An 8,527-nucleotide genomic window follows, 5' to 3' on the forward strand; every position below is an offset into this window, starting at 1 on the left:
ACCCACAATCAGATGATACTACTGTATTTAGTATGTGTATACAAATATGGTCTGCACATGCAGAAAGGCCAAGCGCCTAGAGCTCACTGCTCAAACACAAATGAGAGTCACATTGACTACAATTGGATGGTTAGATCCAATAATGATTTACTGCTCAAAATAGTATATTCATATGCTAGATTCAGCACCAGTGTAGTTATGATTGCCTTCACAAAAACCTTCCTTCAACGTTCAAATGATGTCTGTGTGTATATCTCTTCTTAATCTCGCATATACCTTCTTATAAATCTTTTCCTTAATCGCATATTGATCTTACAAATAAGATCTTACATATATACCATAAAATAAGACCAATTTTAGTAGGTCAGCTCTAAAAGATATTACAAATAAATCAATGACCGATGCAATATTTGATTCATTATGTCAGCTTAATTCATTTATGTAACAATAATAAATCATCTCCAAAGCGTGTCGTGCTGATCTGGAATAGATACACCTACCGATGCTTATTCTATACCTATTTGTCGGTAACAAGAAATATGCAAACTCGAATATACCAATGAACAATTCTCCAAGACAAAGTGTCCAAATGATGTCTTCAACATAACTAAGTGTTCTTCATGTCATTCCAAATACCTGTGAACAATATATCCTGTCAGTGGATAAGATACCGATGACTGTGCATAAGTCACTTGCTTATCGGTGAACATTGTGTGAGTTGATAAGTGTTAGTAGGTGTTGACATGAATGACAAAATCATACCAAAATACCAACATTCTAAAACCAGCTCCGGGCATGGTGCCCCAATAGGAAATGCAACAGCTTCAATCAGACGACTTCTTACAATTTTCTACATCATGGAATTTTGAGCTAGATTCTTAACTCTTTCTAGGAAATATATGAGGTCTGATTGTGCTAGTGAAGTGTCACCCATCTCTGATTGTGAGGTAATCAAATAGGAAGTATGACCCAATTTCGACAGAGTTGGCCTCATGATATCACCTATGATACTTATCAAACAACTTTGGGAATAAAATGAATTCCACTATTACAACAAAGGAAACGGACAACAACTAGCTTCTATGCAAGAAAATACAGCAGAAGAAGAAACAATTGAAACTAACCTGATCCCAACAAGAAATTCCCAAAACCTTTTGAGTGCAGATACAATACCTCTAGCCTCCTTCACTTTCACAACTATTGAGAAAGTACTAGAGAGATTTCTAGCTTTTGCAACAAAAAAAAATGAATAAAACCTCACTCATATCCTATCTAGTTGTACTAATTAAGTAAGCTCATGTGAATTCACACCTGATTTGATGGATATCCGACATGTATTTAATTTTGGGTCTCTCCATTACATGTCACATGAATTACCATGATTATTTGCCATAATTAGAAACTAACATCTCAAACTACCCGAAATATTCCCTTTCCCACCGCCATTTTCCCTCCATGCTACACACACCACTTCTAAATGAAGCCTCAGACTATGAATTTTGAATTTTGGACCTTTAACCAAGAACCCATAGGTTCAAGGGTTCATGTTCAAATTCGAGGAAGAACATAGAGCAGGACATAAAATAGTCTTCACAGCATAAAAACAAAAGACAACAAATGAGTGGAGATATAATTGATGTACAACCAACTTTCAACCTTGAACCTTGAACCAAAAGGTTCAAAGGTTCATGTTCAACATGAAGTTTCAACAAAGTGCTCCCCTTTACCATGAAACAAAGCTGTGAAGACAACTAACTTTAAAGTGGGTATTGAACTTGAACTTTGAACTAAGGCAAGGTTCAATCACTTAAGTTCAAAGGAAGGAAACACATGGCCGAAAAGGAAAAAAATAAAATAAAAATAAAGGACGACTTTCAAATTGAAACTCAAAAGAAAAGAAAGGAGGACTAACAACCTATTATTAGGGAGACCTTGGATTCATAGCATGCAAGTTGTCCCCTCTACATTGCGTAGGCAAGTCAAATTCATTTACAACAATAAGACATACACCTTGTTAGTTGATACCAATATTAAAGCTTCATTAAAAGTTGGATCTTCTTCTTCAACTACTTCCCATTCTTCTCCTAATCCTCCCACTGATTCAAATACATCTATTTCTTTTAATGATCTTGTTCCTTCTAGTACTCCTGATTATTCTACTCAATCACAATCTCCTCCCAAAGAAGTTCATTCAGATTATGATTGGGGATCTCTATAGTTTAACCCTACTTTTATAGGAGACTATATAGTATCTTGGAAAGGATCTAAGACTGAGAAGGAGAAATCTAAGGAGGAATATAAAGAGAAACCCACTTTGTCTAAACAACAAAGTGACAACTTTATGGTTGCTTCTAATTCAAATAATAATTCAAATCCTTCCTCTAATTCATATAGCACTGAGACCTATGAGGAGAAACCATCTCTTTCTGATTTGGAATCCCTTTATGGTCCTGGTTTTCACATTTTAGCTAACAATGGCTATAATGGAAATGATTGTGGCACAAATGAACAAGGAATTAAAGTTCCTTTAGAACATAACACACATGAATCTTCATTTGGACTTGGATATCATCCTCCTAAGCCCATCAAAGCATCTAAAAGACCATCTCTCAATGTGAATGCTATATTTAGTAGTGATAATGAACTCACCTAAATTAAGTCATCTTATACTTCTTTGAACACTCGTACCCCTCATAAGGAAATCTTGGTGATGAAAAAATCTCTTTATGAATCTCCTCAAGAGATTTATAATCCCACTTATGAGACTTTATCTTTTACTCATTCTAAAATCCCTTCTTCTAGAAATAAGGCTCTAATGAAATACACTTATCCGTCTCCTAAGTTTTCTTGTGTGAAAGAAAATTATGACTTAGTGGACTATTCTTCTCCTATAAACTTCTCTCTTTTTAAAGACTTTTTAACATTCATCATTGTATACATGTTTTTAATCTCACTTATGGTAGAGAATTTAACATTTCATATTCAAATACCTCATTCAATCTATCATGTCTTTAAATCATATTAATGGCTATTATGTTGCTCATCATTATGTGACATTGGTAGCCCACTTATTGGGGGCTCATTGTCTTTCATGATGGTACAATTTCATGTGCAATAATAATTTTGAAAGCAACATAATAGCCTATTTATATCTCATCTCTTCTCCTTATATATGGGGGGTCTTAAGATTAAAATTTTGCCTTTGTGAAGTAGTGTCTTCTATAAGGATTTTTGATTGATTGTAGAGGTGTATTCATATTTGAATTCCTTCTCTCATATTAGAAAAAGCATCCCTAATGGGGATATTAGTTACATATCCTTAATTTGGAGCTCTTCCATTGTGTTGGAAGTCTTTGATCATTTATTAATTTCTTTTCTTAATTGAGTAGTATCTTTTATAATAAACCCTTCTATTTTGTGAACATGCATGTCCCTGATGAGGATCACTTGTCTTCTTTTAGAAGAGTGTTGCTATAAATAATCTCTTTGATGTCATTTCAATCCTCCATTCTTTTCCAATTTCCTTTATGGATTTGTACATAAAACTTCTAGAGGTGAGTAGTCCATGTTTACCCTCTTCCATCATTCTTCTCATGGATCACCAAAGTGTTTATTCATGCTTTCTATCTCTTCTTCCTTTATTTCTCTTTGCATTTGTTTCCTTTTAAATCTTTCATCTTGTGTTAGAGAGCTCTCAAATCCTGATACTCTTTTTTGTGTTAGAATTGAGGTTTATTCTTCTTTCTTACCAAATGATTCTCCATTAGTTTTTGATCTTGTATCAAATCTTCTTGTGAGCATTTGACATCAATCTTCTTTCACAATTCGATGTGGTAAACATGATACCCTATTTCAACTCACTAAATTAGCAAACTGAAACATGGGGGGCTTATAGCTACCCATGAATTTCATAACCTTTCTTAGTAACCATTATTTATTTTGTGATCTAACATATGTTTTTGTAGGGTTTTGTTTCTAATTGTGTACTGTAGATACCGCTAGTTGCTTCATCTGACAACTTATGGATTATCCTTTTTTAAATAATGTTTCTTTTTCTGTACTTTAGCTTGCATATACACATAGTGTCATATGACCACTAAAGTGGGTCTAATTGTAGCGTCGTAAATTATACACCCTTGCTACGGTGGTATAATTCCATGCTTGGTTTAGTACCCACCTTAGTGTGTTTCACATCTTGTATTTCTAATTACCTTTAAGCATTTAATTAATTAATTTAATTTAATTAAAATTCATATTTCATCACTTCATACATTATAAAGTTGGGCCCTTTTACTTTAAGTGTGCCCCTTTTATTTTATTCCTCCAATAAATTATTGTAGTGTCGTAAATTGTACACCCTTGCTAGGGTGGTACAATTCCACACTTGTTTTAGAACCCGCCTTAGTGTGATTTGCATCTTGCATTTCTAATTCCCTTTAAACATTTAATTAATTAATTTAATTAACTCTAAATTCATATTTCATCACTTCATACATTATAAAATTGGGCCCTTTTACTTTAAGTGTGCCTCTTTTATTTTATTCCTCCAATAAATCATTAAATCATAAACCCTAATTGTGTTTTATTTCGACCTTTAAGACATGATTTTGCATATCAAAACATCTTGAAATATGTTGTAACTTTAGGATTCACTCTAATATCATCATATCTAACGGCCCCAAATATTTGGTGAAAAGTTGGTTGGACCATGTTCAATTTATGCACGGTCCCCGATATTTTTCCTAAAAGTTTGGGAGCATAATTTTATGATATTATTATGCTTAACCGCAAGAAATTATCAGAAAATTCAAATCCTAGGTCGGCCTAAAGACAAAATTAAGATCTAGGGTTTCATATAAAAGAGCTCTCTTTCTTCATTTGAAGGCACTAAGAAAAAATCTTTTTGGAGCAATCACAAGGAGCCTTCTATGCAGTGAAAAAGAAGGTCTTTTGGAGTCTTCAACAAAATTCAACAATATTCATCAAGCATTGATCAACAATTATTTCCTCAATTGGGGGCTTTTGAAGATGTAGGAAAGCAATAGGAGATCACTGACTGAAGATTGGCTTGTACCCCTCCCTTGGGGTTGGGTATGATTTCATGTTGTTTTCATGTCCTTGTATGAGCTTCGTTACATCAATTTGTAGATTTGGATTTATGTTTTATATCACTTAGCAATATTGATTTAGAGAATTTACTTTGTCAATTACAAGCATTTAGGGTTTTCTCTTTAAAGCATAGGGTTACTCTAGATTGTTTGCATTCATCATTTTAGGATCTTGCACACATTATTTTACTATACAAATTGGCTATTTGTTGAAGTAGAAATCACAAAATAGGGGTTTGACTAAGGAAAAACCTTGCATAGCCACCGAAAGCTCTATTTTTAGCTACAGGTGCAGGTATGGGATCCGATCATCGCTACAAATTTCAGGACCGACAAAGCATGCAAACATAGTCCCAAGGGTCATATTTGAGAAAAATTTACTGGGATAGGGGCATGGTGACCTGGTCCTGCCTAGAATAGGGGTTTGGCACCTTGGTCCTCCAATTTTTAGGCAGAGTTTGGCAGGGTAGCAGTTGAGGACCTTTAGATCCCAACCTATCAATTGTAGCTTCTAGTTTCCAGAATTAGGACAGGGGCATGGCACCCCTGTTCCGAACATTTTGAATCAAATTTTTGGTATGGGTGCACTTATGAATTCATCTCCTAATCTATAATTTTCAGTTGCATATCAGTTAGTTTCAGTTCTGCATTTTCAGATTAGGGTTGCTTCTGTATACTTGCATTCTAGGTTGATCATTCAAATCTGCACTTTGCATCGCTTCTACCCCTCATTTATAGCAAATAAATATAAATCCTAAGAGGTAATCCTTGGATCTCTCTTCCTCACAAGAATTACCCAAAGTGTGTTGCCTCCATAGGCTCTTTTGTATTCCATATTGTGTACATGAGAGTGGGATTAGGGCTTGTTTTCTTAGTCTCACTTTTTACCCTACACATTTTTGGTGAGCTTGACATGAATCCATTCTTCTTTAATTCTGATTTATGTGTTTTTTTTATTGCAAATTCAAATTTACATTTAAAAGTTTCAATTCCTAGCAAATTTTAAAAATTTAGAGGTCAATTTTGCTAAAAACCCTTTTTTTTTTAAATTCAAAATTGAACTTGTGGATAGCTTAATTTGGATCATTAATTTCAGATTTGATTTAGGAACACATTTCACTCATAAAATTTCATTTTCTAAATCAAAATTTAGAGTGCTTGCATTTGTTAAAATTGAACATTTCCTTCTATTTTGCATATGTTATCATTTGAAAGAGGCAAATTGTTGTCATGGTGCATTCATTTCATAAATGTGATAATGGGTTAGCTTCCCTTGCTTTATTTTTTGCATCTCTTGAAGAACTTCCTCCTAGATATGACAACATTTTAGTGCCTAAAAGAGTTCTTACCAACCCCTTCAAAACTCTCCCACACTCTAAGGGTGAAGATTTGAAGAGTGATCTTAACAATTCTCCTAAAATGTTCCTTTCCCATCTAGCTATCTTAGAGGAAGAGGATGATATCATAAACACCTTTCTTAGTGTTACTTTACCTTCTTTACATGATGCCTCTCTAAGTGAAAAGGTATTGATTGACATTGACTTATCTTCTCCTAAATTTGGTCTTACCAATGGGGGCATGTTAGTGCAACAAGAGGTTATGAGAACTTCTTTCAGATATCTCCTTCCTAAGTATGAATATTTGGAGAAATATGTTCATCTCCCTCCTAAATAATACTACCCTCCTGAGGATTATTCTATGCAAGAAGCTGGTATTGTCCCTACTTTTCCTAGTGATGACATTTCCTCTTTTGACTTCAACAAAATTTCCACTAGAGGTGATGCAATAATGATAAGTGCTTCTCATTACCCCAAAGATTGTGTTACCCATTAAGATGCCTTAGAAAAAGAAGATGAAATCATAATCAATTTCCTTAATTCTCTCTCCCCTAAACATCTTATTGAACACATTTTGAGGTAAGAAGATGATTTAAACACATGTAGTGATGCTCTCCCTCCTAAGGATGGAGATTTAATGGAAAATGTTATCCCTTCTCCCAAAATTAGCAATAACAATAAGGACATCTTTGTGCAAGATATTTCTAATACTTTTTTCAATGACCTCACTATTTGGGATGAACAATTAGAAGAAGGTGTTGATTATTCTCTACCCCATGAGAGAACTCTATTCATAGAGGGTGAAATCATAATTGATAACTTTCTTGGTAGCATCTCACCTTCCATGAATATCAATCATTCTTTATCTTAAGGTAAGGCATGTCCTTGTCCCCAACTAGGTTCTACTCATAAGGATACCTTAGCTCAAAAAGCGATTGATGACATCTCTTTCAAATATCTCCCTCTCAAAGGTGAAACTTTAGAGAGTAATGTTTATCCTTCTCCTAGAGAGTCTATTCCCCATGTAGATCCTTTGATGATAGAGGATGATATGACCTTTCCTACCAATATTCTTTATTGTAAAAAATCAATTCCTACTCCTACTATACCTTCTAAAATTGATCTTATCCATGAAAACACTTTAGTGAAAGAAGAGACTATCAATAATTCTTCTAAAAACCTTGTCCATTCTTTTTGTAAAATTTATAAGGATATCTTTGATATTCCTAAACCATCTTCAATCAATTTTATACATGTGAATGAAACACCTAATAAACCGCTCTTCATAGTTCAAGGTGCTTGTCCTTCTCAAAGTTCTCAATGTAAGCTTATCTTAGTGGTTCAAGGTGGTTATGCTAATGACTCTTTTTACACTCCTAAGAAACCTGTTATTACTATGCAAGGAGGTTATCCTACTAAGAGCCCTTATGAATATGCTAATAAAATCACTAAAGAGGGTTGTCATGTGGATGCTCATACCTACAACTCAAGAAACAATAGGAAACCTAATCCTCTTCCAGTTACCCCAACTCTACTTCCTCCCTCTCAACCTACTCTTCCACAAGCACCTCGTATATCACAGACTCTTAGTAAGGAGTATGATCTCATTGAACAACTTCAAGCTACTCCTGCCAAGATTTCTATTTGGGATTTGGTTCAAACTTCACCTGCTTACCATGGGATGTTACAAGATGCTTTGAAAAACTTACATGTCTCACCTGCAGTGACACCTTATAACATGGCTTCTTTGATTGATCCTACAAACAAACCCAAAGCTCAAATTGTATTCACATAAGATGAGTTACCTTTTCATGAAATTCAATATCAACAATAGTGCTATAAGATGAACCCTTGTGGACAATAGATTTGGCCTTAATGTTTGCAGTGAGGACTTATTGGATAAGATTAATGTGGATTGTTCTCTCATAGAACCTTCTTCTATTTATATTTGAGGCTTTGATAATATTTCTAAACAATATTTAGGTATAATAACCTTTCCTATTAAGGTAGGTCTTGTTACTTTATCTAGACCTATTCATGTCATGACTGGTAATTTGACATATAACCTTCTATTAGGGAGAC

Source organism: Cryptomeria japonica, chromosome 8 (assembly GCF_030272615.1).
Source record: "Cryptomeria japonica chromosome 8, Sugi_1.0, whole genome shotgun sequence".
NCBI lineage: Eukaryota > Viridiplantae > Streptophyta > Pinopsida > Cupressales > Cupressaceae > Cryptomeria > Cryptomeria japonica.